This window comes from Astatotilapia calliptera, chromosome 10 (assembly GCF_964374335.1).
Source record: "Astatotilapia calliptera chromosome 10, fAstCal68.1, whole genome shotgun sequence".
NCBI classification, from domain to species: Eukaryota; Metazoa; Chordata; class Actinopteri; order Cichliformes; family Cichlidae; genus Astatotilapia; species Astatotilapia calliptera.
Genome location: NC_137431.1, coordinates 24,603,613 through 24,621,206, shown reverse-complemented (window position 1 = coordinate 24,621,206; position 17,594 = coordinate 24,603,613). Strand labels below are relative to the sequence as shown.

The window sequence follows — 17,594 nt, the reverse complement described above, 5'->3', positions numbered from 1 at the left end:
AGTGGCAAGTTGTTTCATTGAACAATGGTAGTACAGCTGATACACTACAGGTTTGTCTGACCGCTCTATAGAATACAGGATGAAGTAAAGTTATTTATGTTTCCGTGTGTTTGTGTAAGATCAGAGGTGTTTCAGCATACACAGAGAGATGTTTTTTTCTCCTTCGGGTACATTAATGTCATTGTTGGTGGAACATGTTGAGTACACAGAGAGCCTCTTCTTGGCTACAAAATGACAACTTAGAAAACAAAATGTTGGAATTTCCTCCCAGTTTCATTTTTCAGAAACTGCAGGGTTCACTTGTTCAGTGTAATTTTTTGTTTGAAGTTGCGACTTGAGACAAGGGCATCATTCACAGTGTTAAAGCGATCTGCTTTTGACATAGTGTTTACACTGCAACGATTTTCTGTCAATGTTTTACCAAAATGTCAACTGAACTGACCAAATAAGCTGATCATATGACGTGATTCAGGCCTTAGTAGGAAATGGTAATTGTGCAGTGACTCAGACATGACAGAATAATGGCAGCCACTGATTTTAAATGGAATGTCTACCTCTCACCCTATGACAGCAGCCCTTAAGTCCAGCACTGAAGCTGTAGTCACAATGCTACTGCTTGTTTTTGTTTGGCATCCACATTATCCCAACATCAAATCAAGCCACCGCATCTTTTCGGATTTTCCAGTTGTTAAAAACTGATAATACATGTATTTAGATAAGCAGGGATTACAGTTTAATGAGCAGTTGAATCTGATAGGCTGGTTGGTGCTATTAGTTAATTTTTACATTTTGAGTGATCGTGTGCTGCATGTAGCCTTATGTTGCTCCCAGTGATGGCATGGAAATGTTTCTTCATTAATACAAAAATAATGACATTTGAAGGTGTGAAGCGTTCATAGTGCAGATGTAAATAAAGTTGCGGTACTTTACTATCTATCTAGCACTATGGAAAGCAGTGAGCATTAACAGATTCTTTTTTGTTTTTGTTTTTTGGTTGATTTTTAAAAAAAAGTTGGAGACCACTTCAAAAGCAACTTTTTAAATAGCTCAACAAATATAAGCAAAAAGAAACTGTATCTTCACACAGTGCCACAATATGTGTGTTCTAACTAAATATACAGTTGCTGCTGAGAGAGTGAGAAAAGAAAATGTTAATATAGGACACAAGAAAAAGGTCAGGGGAGGCAGATGAGAGATTGTTTTCAAAGGTAAGGACTGTTCAGTATGTGATATTTGGCGAAGAGTAATTTTAAATCTTACTGTCCTAATTCATTTCAGAATTCTAAAATCAGATATGGGATCTGTACATGACGTGCTGTTTCATCAAATGTCTTTCAAAACAAACTGAAGCGTACTAATTTTGTAGCACTTTTATATAGTTTAGTGCAGACATCAGTTTATATTTAAGGTGATGATTCAGTGAGCTCGGAGATGATCCTGGATGGCCTGCATTTCTCTCCCATGTTTCCTCACTTTTCCACCCTTTGGTAGAATGTCCGTTTCCCCGGCTTTTTCCTCCACCCATGTTTTACTGTATCTCATCAGCTCATGGTATTTAAGGTGTGTTGTACTAATCTCCGCCAAATCCTTGTCACCATCATGGTGGTAATTAGGTCTCTGTTCTTGTGTTTTCCATTCTGTAACCCTGATTTTCCATTTGCTATCCAGTTAATTGCCTGAAACCTGTCGGTTTCTGCAGTGCTCCTAGATTCCTGTTGTCTTGAGAAGCTTGACGGATACTTCCATTTACCCTTAACTTGGCCCTCCAGCCAGTTGCTGAATCAACAAATAAAAGGACTTACCTGAAACACACCTGCCTGCCTCTATATCTTTATATTTAAAATCTAAATTTAAATGTATAAGTAGGTAAGTCTGTGTATTTTTACATTTAGAAATTGGAGGTCTCATCTACTCTAAATGATCTTGACATGTGCTCAGTGTATGTGTACGAATTGCATCAGTACTGGCAGTGGTGAGCTGGAGGAAAAGCACATAAAGAAGAGATATGGCTCTGTCTCCTGCTGTTTCTGTGTCTGTGGGAACACCTGGGTGAGAGAGACCTTTTAGTGCTGACACATGCCTCAGTGCCTCTAAGGTTGAGGGGAGAAGATATTATGTTTCTGATGTATGACTACTAGTACAAACACTCCTGTCCTGAACAAACGATGACAGAGATAATGATGACTGCTGTAGCTGCTCAGTACCCACATGTGCATCTGAAAGTTTGTCCAGACATGGGTGTAGCTGTGGGTAAAATGCAAATGATGTTCCATTTGCGATGCCACACACGGGTTCTATATGAGCCCCTCCAGGGTTAATTCATATTTGTACCATTTAGGTGTGATTGATTTGCTGCTCAGGGTACGCTTACAGCAGCCTGAGATCGTCTCTGCAGTGCCCAGAGAGCTGTTGGTTTTATGAATAGATCTGGTGTGCATTTGTCAATAATATAGATCAAAACATTTCCACTTCAGTGGCCCAGAGATGGGTTAAGGAATGTGTGTATGTGTGTACTATATGTGTCTGTCTGTGTCCTCGTGTTTATCATAGAAATGAAGAAGAGGTCCTATATAAAAATGTGTAAACACGTTTTAAATACTTGGAAGTTTATTGTAGGGTCGTTCTTCAGCATTAGAAAGTAGGTGTTTGTGTTTGTCGTGCAGTATTTGAAAAGCAAAATACTCAGAATAGTCTGCTCTACTCTTCATCACAGTGAAGGCAGTATAGAGAGAGCAAGTTATATTTCAAAAATATTGAGGTTAGAGTCAGGCTGCTTTAGTGCTCTTGGGATCTCAGCTAAAGTTTACTAATTAGTTTAAAGAAAGGAAAATATGAAAACCAAAACTTTTACAGGCTGAATGCAGTCAGGTAGTGTCTTATGAGTTGAGGCTGTTCCAAAAGATAGAAACTACCCTAAAAACTGAGATATTCAGAAGCTGCAAAGCAACAAACAAGACATCAACATGAATAATTGTTAATCTTTCTCTTTTAAGTCTATGCAGTATGTACATGATTGCTTTCACTGGATGGTGTTGTGTTGTGGATTGCGTGGATTTGAATCTGTATCCAGTTTATTTACATATGTAAGTTTTAAAATTTGAATTCATGTGGCCTGAGTAGGCTCTTTGGTGTGGCCTGACCAATAAATGTATAAAACTTGTGAATAATTATAATAACTGCATTTAAATGACTACATTGAACACCCTCACAATCTGTTAACCAGCATCATCCATCCAATAAGCAACCAGTATAACAACCAAGAAATGGCACTCTTAGTAAACAACCACACACTTAAAGTATATAGCAATGTCTTGTAGGGCAAATAGCTTTACCTTCTAAACCCAGAGCAACATCCTCCCAAAATATAATACAATATTAAGGCATTTGCATTTGATTATATTGCTTTTCTGAGAATTTTTGTCTTGCATTTAAAAAGTTACTTCAGTGCTCTTTTTATTGCTACACATGCTAAATACTGCTTCAACTAAGACTGCATCTCCATCTCTACTTGGCCCACATAACAGACTTCCCTCTATGTGCCTCCTTGCCAGTCTTTTTCCCAAATGCCATATGAACATTAAAACACCCCTGAATAACACATGAATCCTTTTGTTTTCCACACATTTGTAAAACGTAATTGATGAGATATGTTACCAAAGAGACACCAAAAAAGACAAAAAATAAACACTTTTCAAATTATTTTGATTCATGACCATGAAAAAAGGCAGAAGGTACTTTAGGGTCATGCTGCCAATTGCAACACTGCCATTTTCCATCTTATCAGACATCATCTGTTACTGCAAGTTGGGCTGCTTTATGGACAATATCTGATAGAGTGAATTACAATTTTTCTTTCTTTCTTTCCTTCTTTGTGCACAGCAACTTGATGACTAAAGCGCCTTTCTTCACTTTCCCCCTATTCCCGCTCTCCCCCTTTTCATTTCTTTCTCTTTGATTCTTATTTTTTTCCAGCCTTCTTTTTTTTCGTTGTCTTGATAAATGTTACATTGAGCATTAATGTTTTAGTGCCACATGCAATTTTGATGGTGGTGCCACCATTCTTGTGTCTTTTTAGAATACAGTATATAGACCTAATTGTGCCACGCGCACTTTAATATTCTTCCATTTTTTTCCATCTCAACAAGTCCTCCACTTACATGAAAATGTGTAAAGGGGACCATAGAGATGATGATTACTTTACTTACAAGTGTTTGTTATACTGTCAGCTATGGCGCCATAAGGCAGCTTTGCAAAAGATGACATTGACACTTAAGACAACATTTGATTTTTATCATGTTCTTCTATCAAGCACCAGCATTCCTATCATGTGTCACTGTATTAAAAAAAAAAAAAAACTGCAAAGAAGTAGAAGAATGTTGGTTGCTTGCATTTTTTTCTTTGTCATTTTCAACGCCTGAGTTTACACCATAAATTTTAAACAAGATATATTTTAGGTAGTATCTACTTAAGGGTCACCACGGATCAAAAAAGGTAACCGATTCAAGTCCTGTACTTTCATACAAATACAAAAAATCACGGGTATTATTGTACCTGTACACTATGTGAACTTCATAACGTTACCGACATCTTGCATCTAAGATTGTTTCCAACCCCTGGTTAAAAAAACAGTACGAATAAAAACTGAAAACAGTCTTTGAATATTTCACACGACGTCTTTCTCCCCTGCAAGGTATGTGGTCCTCGCGAGTGTCTTAGCACGCACGCAAACACGCACACGCATGCACACAGACACACACAGGTGTCGCTTTCCAATGCGATGGATCTGCAGATGTAGCCTCACCGCATTTGGCGTGCAGCGGCTGACGTCAGGAGGAGAGCGGAGTGAGAGGAGTTGAAATAGGGGCAGAGCTGGAGCGTAGCGCTGAGAGGAAACCAGCCAGAGGAGCCGGAGGATGGCAAGCCGCTGCTGAGAGTTGGGACGCTCTACCCGTCGCTACTAACACAGCTGCTGCTACTATTACACTAGCCCATAATTAATTTGAACCCTTTAAACCCTGTCGAGAGGTGGAGAGGAGAGGAGTGGAACTAAGGAGCGCAGACTGGACGAGTCTCTGCGAGGAAATCTGTGGCATATTTGCACGAATTTCCTTTCTTTTATAATCCGTTTGCCTCGGAATACCACAGGTAAGGTGAAAGGTTTATGTACTAAGGCGGGGTGTGGGGTATCAACTCACTAAAAGGCGCATTTATCTGCCGTTTCTTTCTTCTTTTTTACAAGTTTGGCTGTTTTGGGTGCGTGACACCGCTTTATCCGCACTATTTGCATTAGGGTGAGTGTGAATGAACGGAAACTGTAAAGAGGATGGCAGTGGCGTGCTTTAATGTTGAATTAGTTACAGCTGAGGAGAAATGCATCAATAATACAGAGCTCTAGAATTTACAGCCGGGGAGATGTGTGAGAGGTGCAGCTTTATAGCGCAGGGCGATGTCAGTGACAATCTGTGACAGTTTTTAACTACACTGCCTGCTATGTCGCCTTTTGTCTGGCGCAAAACGGCTTGTGATTAATCATTTCACATGACCACATGCCACCTTTGGTAACCCCACATAACCGTGCAGAGGCCCTACCTGCACGAAAATAACAGGGCAATGTTTGATAAATGGGTCCAGGAGGACTCCTTTGCCCGGATGCGCCAGGTTTGCTCAAGCAGCAGAGGGACTGAAATGATAACACTGTGAGACGCGCACACACACTTCACATCGCTGGGCTCTATGGTACTGATTCTTGGTCCCTGAACCCCCTCAACACACACACACACACACACACACACACACACACACACACACACACACACACACACACACACACACACACACACACACACACACACACACACTCCCCCTTCTTTCGTCGGCCAATTGCTTTCTTCAGGACGCTGGCAAGACTTTATCTATTAACAACCAGGGTCTTATGGAGCACGCAAAAACTCTTATATGAGTGTAAAGGGCACAGCATCTGAAACACGGCGAGCATTTCTTGTCTGATTGCGTTAAATGAGCTGCTTCGGCGCACTCTCATGGGAAAATCCTATCAGTGTCACCAGAGAGTTGGCACGGTGGAAGCAAAGCCTCCGTGACGGCCAGCGGAGTGGGAAATGAGGATTGGTCGGCGCACACGCTGCCGTAGTATAGCGTATATTGCACCGGAGCTCTCCACGGTGCTGAAAATTCTCCGGCCACTTGCTTCCCTTCTCAGTTCCTTCCACTCGTTTTTTTGTTTCTTTTCTTTTCCTTTTTTTTTGCAGTCTCTTTTCGGATTTGTTGGATTCGCTCTCTACTTGGAACCAGATATGCAGCCGACATCAAACGGGTGAATTATGCTCATTCATCACTGTGCTATGTGTACAAATAGGTTTAAAGTCCCAGCCTTTCATTCTTATGCCGGCAAACAACCCATAAAACTATAAACTGAGGCAGGTAGTCTCATACAGAAAGGCATGCAAATATATTGCTCAGAGCGACCGTCAGTCCCAACCCCCTGCTCCTAAATGAGAACATTAATAGCAATACTTCTTGCTAGATCTGTTTGCTCTAGAGGCTCCGATCTGTAATTTACTGTTACACATATCGTTTAGGCACAAACCTGTTCATTCTTTGCAGGGATACAAGCAAGCATGTCCCAATGCATACATGCTGACTCCGTGCAGACCTGCTAAAGCTGTAACATATACCACCAAGAAGGCATGAGGACCAGGACGTAACCAGTACTTATCACGGTTATATTAGAACAGCAAGAGTTGGGGGATTAAGGGAGTTAGCTCCGAACTCTGTCAGCGCAATTCTGCAGCTCACCTTGAGGTCAAGTTGAGAAATAATGATGTAGCCAGAATAGTGGCGCAGTCGGGCACATTGTAGTTTGCAATCTTCTATGAAACTTATTAGCTGTCAAACAGAGAGCCATTACAGCGTGGTGTCCAGCAGATTATGGCTGCTTGTTGTTGTTGTTCAGAGACAGCTTTAATAGTCGGATGACTCACGCAGTTACAGTACTGACACTGATGATACACTAGTATACATATGCACATGCACACATAGAATCTGCACTATAACGATTATGTACTGTGCTCTCCTGCTAACTGCCAGAACCAGCTTAAAGCAGAATGTGTGCATATATACACGTGCTATTATGCAGTGCATGGCAATAGAGGTCAACAATGACAACAGAGCTCCTACTATGGTTGTGTGCCAAGAGCTTTCACACACTTCTACTGGTGTTTTGTATTATATGGTATACAAGGTTTATCCATCCTCTAAGAGTGCATCACAAGCATACAAAATGTAAACTGTAGTCAGCGTCCCGACTCGAAGTTCACACGGCAGGGCTGGATTTGTAGTAATTTTTGGGTTTTTTTGCAGTTTCCAGCTTCCGAGCTTGATCGCGGAAAGAAAGAGTTCCGACAAATAGTTCATTTAGGGTATCCTTATCTCTCAATTTGGTTTGAAATCACTATGTTAATACTCTATAAATGTGATGCTATGGTGATCCTAATAGAGGAATGCCCTGCTTCAAGAAGGTCAGAGTTAAGAGCAGCAGGTCGTTGTTCAGTCTCTTGCTCCAGGAGTTTCCAGCAGAGGGAATCCTTGTTGGCAGCAAATACTTTTAAATTGTGAAAATGACCAAAACCTCAGCTTTGTTACTCCAAATGACAATTTTAAGCTGTGCTTAAAAATTACTTTTCCAAATAGAAATCCAGCATATAAATGAGAGATTTGAGTGGTGTGTGATAGTATGCTGATTGGGGACTGTTAAACGGGAAAAAGTCAGTTGGCTTCTCAACAGATTTTGATTATTTAGGTGTGTACAACTGTCTCATAGCAGGCAGCAGCAGACCAAGTAAAAAAAAAAACAGTTTTACTTTTTGTTTGATAAGTAACTGTGTTTTAAAATTGGACAGCATTTTGTAGAGTTCATTGTTTAATTTGCTTTTTTGATTGTTTGACTGATTAACTGATTCTCTGATTTATTTGCACCTTTTTTGCAGTGAGTAGTCATTTTAATTAACACAGTCACTGCAGGCTCTAAACAATCCACAGTTAAAGAGGCCTGGATGACATTTTTGTGTAACATTTAATTAGGGCAAATTAAATTTTCTTATCACTTATAATTTCCCAGTCGTGAACAGTGATGCTTGGCATCACATCACCTGAAACCCATGCAGAGTTCATCTAATCAGGAGCAGGATTTATTATCGCTACAAAGCAGTCCCCTCAGGTAAACCATACCCACTTGACTCCCTCCATTTCTTTACACTTTGAAACTTTGGTCTGCAAATTTCCCAGAGAAATGTAATGAGCCATGCTTCGAAACAAAGGTAAAAATGCATTATATATGGCGAGTTGTACTCTCCTGGGTTGCTCCATCTGCAAAAACACTCACATTTGGATGCTTCTGACAAGATTCAACTTTTTAAACTCTTTCTTGTGGGTCTAACCAGGGCGCTCGAAGTCTCACAGAGAGCTTTAACTGATTAAAATGAGGTCTATGACAGTAAGAATTAATATGAATGACATTGAAACTGAGGTAGGGTTGTAACTTGGTCCATTAGATTCTCTACATTTTTATTTCACATTACTGTGGCCATTGACTCACCTGATAAGTCCACTGTACTCCCCGTAGAGTGCAGGAAATGTGGGCAGCATGGTTCACTTGAAATTCCGATCACTAATGTTGAACTTCTAGAAATGACCTTTACTGCTGCATCCCATATGAACACAGCAGCTGAGCTGAGAGTATCAGCAGCGCAGCTCTGAGCAAATAGTGATTGCCGCCTCCTCTGCTTGAATTGAACTGACCAAAAGAGTCAGAGGAGAGGAAGAAATGCATGGAGGGGTTACAAAAAGGTCACCTAGCATATGTTTTCTGCAGTGAATTTATTCAGCCATCTGCCTGTCCCTTTTATGAAGCCTCCCCACCACCGCCACTATTTAAAACTGTCATATTGAATTTATTTATTTATTTATTTTTACTGAAACTTGATTTGCCATATCACATTTCAACAATGATATGATTCAAGCTGTCTAGGAATTTTACTTTGCTTACTGTAGTAGAGAACTCATTTACTGAATCATTCTGCGTGTCCAGTGGAGTCTGCAGTTTAGCATCATCAACGTCATTAACGATTAGTTATAAATAATAAAACTGCAAAGGGTTCAACATATTGAATGAAGATGACTAGTACTACAACATGAGTTCTAGTTATTCTTCAATCAGCGATAATTACATACAGAAACCAAAGTGCCTCTAAAGTGCCATTCCTGCCACGGGATGTGCTTTTTTTCTGCTTCCACTGTTTTCTGTCACCTGTTTTTCTCCCTCTTTGCTACTGCTGTATAATTAACAGATGCAGTCCTGTTAGCCCAGCAGACCACCCAGTTATGTCACTGCAGAGCCTCCTGATATCCTTTTTGCCCTTACAGCCATGTCATACATCCTGCAAGGATTTATGGATTCAACAAGTCTCCCTCTGTTTGTGTCTTTCAGACACACATGACAAGCAGGATGTGGGCTTTAACACCCAAGGGCTGTAGATCTGTTCACGGAAACTTGTCTAATAAAAAAGCCAAAAGTCAATATTAGAAAAGCAAAGTGGGACAGGAAGAGAATAGTGTATGGCGCCAAAGAAGGAGCCACTATTCATTCTCTTTCTCTCTCCAGTGTCAAGATGGTCTTATTACTACCTAACAGCCTGAAGCTCTGTCTCTTCTATAGAGAAAGAAAGTAGCAAAGAGAGAGCGTCAGACAATAATTAATTTGGAGGCAATGCAAGAGAAGCTGAGTTGATAAGGATATCTCGCGCTAAAGCACGACAACCTGCGCCGTACTCTCTCAGTGGTCCCTGTGCCTTTTCCGGTTGGCTGAAGCATTATTTTTCTGTCTGAGTGTGCATTTTAACACAATCTGAAAAGGGACATGTGGTGCTGTTTCTCTGCAAAATGAATCTATTAACTTTTCTATCACCGCTGCCATATGTTTTTGTTACGTGTTTTAATTGCTTTAATGGCGTCCTTATTGTTGCTCGTATTATTCGCTCTGCTGTTGGCTGTTTCCACGCTTGTGTTTGTGTCATCTTGTTTGTGCTTGGTGTTAGAGTTTTATTCATCTTTGTTTGCCTTCAACAAATTGCTAAGTTTTTAACTTTTACCAGTTTTTAGATTTCACCTTTTATCACACATTCAATGGTTTATACAATCTCCCAAATCGAACAAGCAGCGCTACCTGCTACAGCCTGCAGCTGAAACATAATCAGGCACTCTTGTAAGAACATTGTTTAATAACACCTTGCAATAATAATTGTTGCAATAATAAGTTATTAACTAACTAAACTTTAATCATTTTTCACTGTGTCACACTCCTCCTTCTTTTTCTAAGGTAGTCCTGGAAAACTGGATAACAAAGTAGGGTTTCCAAGTGACGCAGCTCAAACTATAAAAGCTTGCCCAGATAAACTGCTCAGTCTTTCTTGTTCTTTCCACCTGGCAGCAATTGTTTTCTTGACATTATTATTATTTTTGTTGCATTATGTCGAATAATGTCAGATTTTATTCCACTTGCACCCTTTGTTGCATACCTTGAGCTAGTCAATTTGTCACAAATGGGGGGCTTGTCTGCGATATTCAACCCCGTTGGTTAAGGTAGAGAGATGTCATGGTTGGTCAGAGAGGCTGCAATCAAATGATACTTCATCAGTTTCAACTGATTCTTAGAAAGCTTGGTTTGGATTTAGCTGTACAGGGTGGGCCATTTATATGGATACACCGTAATAACATGGGAATGGTTGGTGATATTAATGTCCTGTTTGTGGCACATTAGTATATGTGAGGGGGCAAACTCCTCAAGATGGGTGGTGACTGTGGTGGCCATTTAGAAGTCAGCCATCTTGGATACAGCTTTTGTTTTTTCAATAGGAAGAGGGCCATGTGACACATCAAACGTATTTGTAATGTCACAAGAAAAACAATGGTGTGCTTGGTTTCAACGTAACTTTATTCTTTCATGAGTTATTTACAAGTTTCTCTTTGTTCACAGCCATTGACATGTCGAAGAGGTTAACACGTGAGGAGCGGATCGAAATTGTGTTGATATCTGGTGAACGCAGTAACCGGGTCATTGCAGCAGATTTCAATGCAAGACACCCTAGGTTCTCCAGAGGCCTGGTAATGAACTAATCATTTGATTCAAGTGTATTGACAAAGGGTGATATCTAAAACCTGAAAAATAATCCCTATTAGTGCCACCTACTCCAATCAGAGACATTATCAGATGATGATAAAAATCTATAAAGAACAAGAGCTTAATGCTGCGGAAAATCATTAATCTTGGGATTTAGCACACTGTGGCAAAATAAGCATTTGAATTTGAGTTAATTATTTTAGCTCTCAGTGCACTCTTGGTGCCTGTTTTTTTTCTAGCGTGACAGCCACACAAACTTTAAAATGGATACAAAGAACATTAAATGTTACAGTCTAATAGTCTTAAAAAACATGGAAATCACTTTAGTTTGTCAGCAGATCAAAGTCAAATTCATTTTATTGATTCAATGGGTTTTCTTGGTCTGTATTTTGTGTTCTAGTAGCTGCAATTTCATCAGTGTGAAAGTGACTTAGCAGCAGATTAGAATCAAGTACAAAGACATTTATAGATTTTATGCATCACCGGCTGAATACATGTAAATTCCAGTGAAATCGCAATGCACAGTTTGCGCTATTGCAACTTAATTAATTGGTAACTGGTATTATTGGTAAGTTATGGGTCAATAGTTTGCTCATAAACCATGTATTTGCCCTGCAGATAATCTGTATTGCACTTAAACCATGCTGCAAATACAGATAATTAGTAAAAAAAAAAAAAAGAAGAAAAAAAATATGGTGCTTTCAGTCAATTTCAGTCAAATCCCTGAACATAACCTGCTCTTGTCCAGGTAATGTGTTCAGCGTATGTTGTGATTTATTCAGGTAAAATGGAAAACTAATTATAAAACAACAACAAAAAATTGTTTAAGTAATAACACTCAAAAATAGTACATGAAATCAAACAGACTGTTACAAAACTATTGAAAATCAACACTTTCAACACAAACCCAAACAGAAACCCAAACGGAAGAATTTATCACTAACAATCTTACACTCAGATACAGAAAAACCTGGGAGTACAACCATTTGAGCCAATGTAAGTGTAAATAAAAAATATTAATGCATTTTAAAGAGTAGAAGAGTTCAAAGCTGGCAGCATATTTTATAAAGATTTAAATGAGATCAAATTGAGGCAGTTTGATGCACCTGTAAATTTAGCAGTATGGGCTTGTGACAGAGCCAAAACCTATGGGCCAGCTGTAAGCAGGGAACACCATCATTGCTAAAATAAGCTGAATATTATCAAACAAATAAAAGATTTAATGTTCAAATGTTCCCTTTAGGCCTCCAACTGCTACACTATTAATTAGACCCTTTCTTTCTTAATTAGTTTCACCTTGACTACTGGAGAAGAATTCGTTTTAATTGTGAATCATATGAGCGGATACGACCTGTCAGCTTTTATCTGGTGTGCTGACAACCTCCCATCTTCCTTCCAAAGGGTAGTGTTTCTAACATATTTACATCACAGTCAGTGACTGACCTTACTTTGCATGGCTAGGCTTCTGTATGAATCCATTTTGGGAAACACCACTCAGAGCACCCTGACAGTTATCATATTTCTCATCATCATAAAAAAAGGTGGGGGTGGGGGAGGCTGAAAGTAAGTGTCCCCTGTTCATCTGGAGCGTCTGAAAGATAACTAAGGTTAGAGCGTGTGTGATCCTGATGCATGGCTGCCTGACAGATTGACACGTCTGGTCTCTTCAGAATCTTTTCCAACCGCACAGGAACAAGAATGAAATCTTGACGAGTGAGTCATGTAAACATTTTGGGCAAAGGCGAGTCTCTTGGTAGCTCTATTTCATGCTACATAGACATCTTTCTGAAGAATGGGTTGTTTGAAACCTGAGTGCAGGCAGACAGGCCAGCAGACGCAGGATGATAGCAGAGATTTTACTGAAGAGGAGCTTCAGAGTGAGGCAGCACTCAGAGCATCAGCCTGTGGAGAGGTTTGTTCCAAAATGGGGCATGCATCATGTGGTGGAAAAAATGATTTGTGCTTTCATAACATGATTGACAGACGATCTTTTTTTTAACATTCTACTTTTGGAGGATAGGCTAGTAGGTTAACCAATATAACTCTTTTCATTAATAATTTCTAAAACTGTATAAATAGAATATCTCAAAATTAAAGCTGTTTAGTGACATGAAACACAAAGAAAGCCAATCCGTCATATGCAAAACATTTTACACGAGGGTGGTGAACTACAGTTTCAGCATGTGCTGTTCAGCATTCGCAGATGTTAATTTTTGTGCCCCTCCCACCCTTTCTTTGTAATCTTTTTTAAATACTCAGCAACTTGCAGGGAGGACTCACGCTGAGTGGGGAATGATTGTCGTTCTGGAACTGCATGTGTCATTTGTAACTGTGACAGCAGACCTACCTGGAGTGGTGCAGAGCTGGGACTGAGAGCAGGAAGGAGAGCTCAGTCTGATCACTTGAATTTGTCTCAGAGCTCAGCTAGGGGCCTTTCCCTGCTGCCATTACAAAGAGCACCAGAGAGACTGCAGGGCTGCATACAATGCTCATTTACATGCCAGTTCTGAATTTGGCTGTGTCTTGGTCTCCTGACAAACATGCCACTTAAGTCATGCTAATTTAGTCAGATTCTAGGGGCATAATAAACCTTTAGCATTGTAAATGTAACTGTACTGAGTACAAAAAAGAGTTTTAAGTTATATCTTTGAATCAGTTTAAATGTCACGGTGAGTTGCTTCTTTTTTCCCGTCATAATAACTAAAGTGGGGTTTGTTATTGTAGCTCATGGAGCAGATCTTTCTGGGAGGATGGTGCTATTGTAGAATATTATAGATTCAAAATCACAAACTCATTGATTGTGCTCAGCAAGTCAGGAGTGTTTGAATGTTCAAATGTGATCAGTTACAGCTGCTGTAGATGACCGAACAATAAAGCCAGCGTTATGAAGATGGTTTCATGTTAGCTACTCTCATTTTTGTCAATACACATATTTTTTTATAGTTTACAATGTCAAATGGATACGAGTGAATTTGATTTTACTGGCTAAGTGGGTAGGAACATACAGCCAATGTGACTGGTTGCCAATATTCGTGCTCAAAATTATTAGTGGGAGTAAAATTAAACATAGTAAAGCACATTGAAATATGAACTGCTGTTAAACAACAATTTTCAAAAATCTAGTAAGAATGAACCACATCTTATTCTTATAAACATTTCTTTTTCTGTCAACACAGATAACTATGATGAGTTTAACTGACTGAATTATTACTTTTTTCTTTGTCTGGCCAAATTCCAAATACATAAATAGGTTATGATGCATTTAGTCAATAGATAATTTGATCCACCGAAAAAAGCTATAAATGACACAAAAGAAACAAGATGCATGATTCAGAACCAGTCTGATAGAACATTATGCTCTCAAAGATTTATACACGATATTGCTGAAAATATCACCATTAGGCCCAGCCTGACAGTTTAGTTGTGCTCCTAGGAGTAAATGTTTTTGTATTTTCTTACACAGAGACAGAGAGAGAAGTGCTTTTCTGTTATATTTTTAGAAGACTAAAAAACAGTCATTTTGCAACAAAATTTGGACCCAGCTCAATTTCAAAGTTATAATCTTTTGATGTCTGTTCTTGACAAGAGAACAGCTTTAAGATTACTTAAGTGTTTATATTCAAATAAATAGACATCATCTCTCAATATCACTGAAAGAAAAACTGCTGGATGGAGATCCTTCTTGTCCGATATAAGTAGAGTGAGTTCAAAAATCAAAAGTTTGATATTTTTTATGTATGTTTTTTTATCATTTACATGAGATTTTTTCCGTATTTAAGTTGTTAAACAAGTGAGTTCTGAGCTTGAAGTGTTGTATTTAGTCACTTGCAAAATTGTAGTAAAACCTACCGAACAAGACCAAAATATTATTTTTTTAAATTTTATGGCACGGCATTTCATTTCTTCATGACCCCGGAGTACTGAGCCTTTCATACTGTAAGCTTGTGTTTGGGCGTCCACACATACATTAAAAAAAATCTTTGCTGCCTCTCAAACATTTTAAAGCTTTGGGTGAAAATGAATATTTGGCCTTAAAATTTGAGTTCCTGACTTGTTGAACTGGCTACACCTTAAAGGCACATAAGCTGGTGCTTTTCTCCTTGTGTCTCATTTCAAACTGTGGTAGCTGGCAGCTGGACCTTTACTACACAAAAGTCATATACTTACAAGTAATATACTTTGCTTATGTTTAAATGTGCATTCATTTTAGCTTCATAAACGTTATTAAACTAAACGCATTATAGCAGCATCACGAAGAAGGCATTAACTACCTGACCACAGGTGTTGTTGATGAAGACTGGAACCAAGATGCAATCAAATAATTATGTTTTCATGATTTTAAGAATAGGTCTTACTTTCTAAAGCAAGTAGTAAAGTAAAAGAGCCACTTGTTTGTAGACTTGATCTTGACTGTGATGAAAAAGATTATTATTAAATGTCCAGAAAGTAAAGCAGTTTTAATTGTAGAAACCACAGCAACAGGTAGGTCTGCGAGACTCTTTGTGCTATAAACAATATCCCTCTGTCACATAAGTTTAGGAAATCCACAAAAGGAAACAGAAACAATGAGATGGGGAAACACTACAGCTGAGATGTGAATAGATGCATTTAACTTTCAGCACCTTAGGTCTGTTTTTGTTGCAAGTCCCTCAGTAAACCAGTCTGATCTGTGCAAAGCTGCCAAAGGCTGCAGCGACTCTAAAGAATGTGTTCCTCTAAGCTTTTTAATATTCTGGTCAAATAATAGCTTCCGCACAGAGTTTCTCCCTCCTGATGAATTTCAAAATGGACCATTCAGTCCATGAGACCGGGGCTCTGTTTGCATTTGTGTGTATGTGCCCGTGTGTGCTCATGTATGAATGTGTGTAGCTGTGTGTGGGCCAATGCCAGGGGGAAAGGCAGCACATTAAGACAGTGACTGGCAGATCTCATTTGGTGTTTAATTTCACAAGGGTGAGCTCTCATCCATGTGGGCCCATTAGCCCCCGGCTAGCTAGCTGAATAATGTTGATGGTCCCTTCATGAGTTGTTTACACTGACAGGACTTGTGTGATTTTGTGTCTATGAGGCAGTGAAAAGTAACAGAGTATCTTTACTCAACTGTCACATAAGAAACTGCAGCAAAGTAATCACAAAACCCCAACATTTGCAACATATTTCACAATGTATAAATTCTTCAAGCTCCAGCCATTGAAAGCGATAATGAAATAAACAACATATTGTTGTTATGCGGCAAATTAAATATATCATGATGTGCTGGTGGTTTTAGTGTTTTATTGGAGTTATGCAGGTTTTCTTCTTGCTGTTATATATTGGTAGTTACATGTCTTGTGTGTCTTAGCCGGTTTTACTACCTGTCTGTCTTGTTTCAGTGATTGTTTCCACCTGTTTCCCATTACCTCCTCATGTGTCTCCCATGTCAGTTACTGTGTTGTCAATTGACTCTCCTTCTTTGAGCTTATTTGAGTTCTCCCAGTTGTTCTGAGAGTATTTGGTGTCTTCATAATCTTCTTTTACATTCTTTTTATTTTGCCTCATCACTGTTGGACTCTTGCTTTGGTTCCTGCTTTCCTTTTGCTGTGCATTCTGTAATTCCCAGTAAATTCTCATTTTTACATTTTCTTACTGCATGTCTACAGTCTGTTTTTAAAAAAATGATATCTATCTTTGCAATACATCAGAATAAGTTATTTTTGAATAAACTATGCTGTTACTTAAAGTGCACTTTGCAAGTATATTTCCTTAAAGCTCTATTAATCAATTTTTATATTATCAAGGGACCAAATGAATGTGAAAAGCATAACCCATAGCGACAATGTCAAGCCCTGGAAGATTAATTATCTGATGTTACAGGTCCTGTAATTCTGCAGACCCATTTTATCAGTGTGTTATTTTTTTCCTCATAACCTTCCTTTCATTAACTTATTTAAAGACACAAGTCACTCTTATTGGTGCAAAGAAAGACCCATCAGTCTCGACTTATAGCACACCCCTCTTATCAGTTTCATTATATAATACATTAACCGTTTTGTGTACACTTTGTTTTGCTGCTTGCAAATAGTAAAAAAAAGAAAAAAAGAAAAGAAAGCAAAAATTAAATGGCCATAAAATTATTACTTTAAAAAGTAAAAGTTAGCTTGGATAAACTTTCAGCCACCATCTCCAGGGCATAACAGGTCAAGGTGAATCACGACTCTCTTCTAAAATTCTGCATTCAAGTCAAGCATCACTGCAGACATTTGACACCATAAACTATTGTACTGCTTGAGATGCATCATGGGTTTTTGTGCCCTTGTTACAGTACAACTGCAAACTTTATGGCCCCCTAAGGGAAATTTGTTTTCACGCTGGTTCAGCAGTAAAACATACAATAAAGCCATATTCTAAAGCATAAGTCCACAAT

At 38.9% G+C, this 17,594-nt stretch overlaps 1 protein-coding gene across 1 annotated transcript in view; it reads left to right on the top strand.

Annotated features, from left to right (window-relative positions):
• The first annotated feature begins 4,501 nt into the window (after positions 1-4,501).
• The window catches only part of fstl4 (follistatin-like 4), a 221,494-nt gene continuing 208,401 nt past the window's right edge, over positions 4,502-17,594 (top strand). Inside the window, exon 1 of the mRNA XM_026182327.2 lies at positions 4,502-5,145. The gene's annotated coding sequence lies outside the window, so the exon portion shown is untranslated. The remainder of the gene's footprint in view (positions 5,146-17,594) is intronic.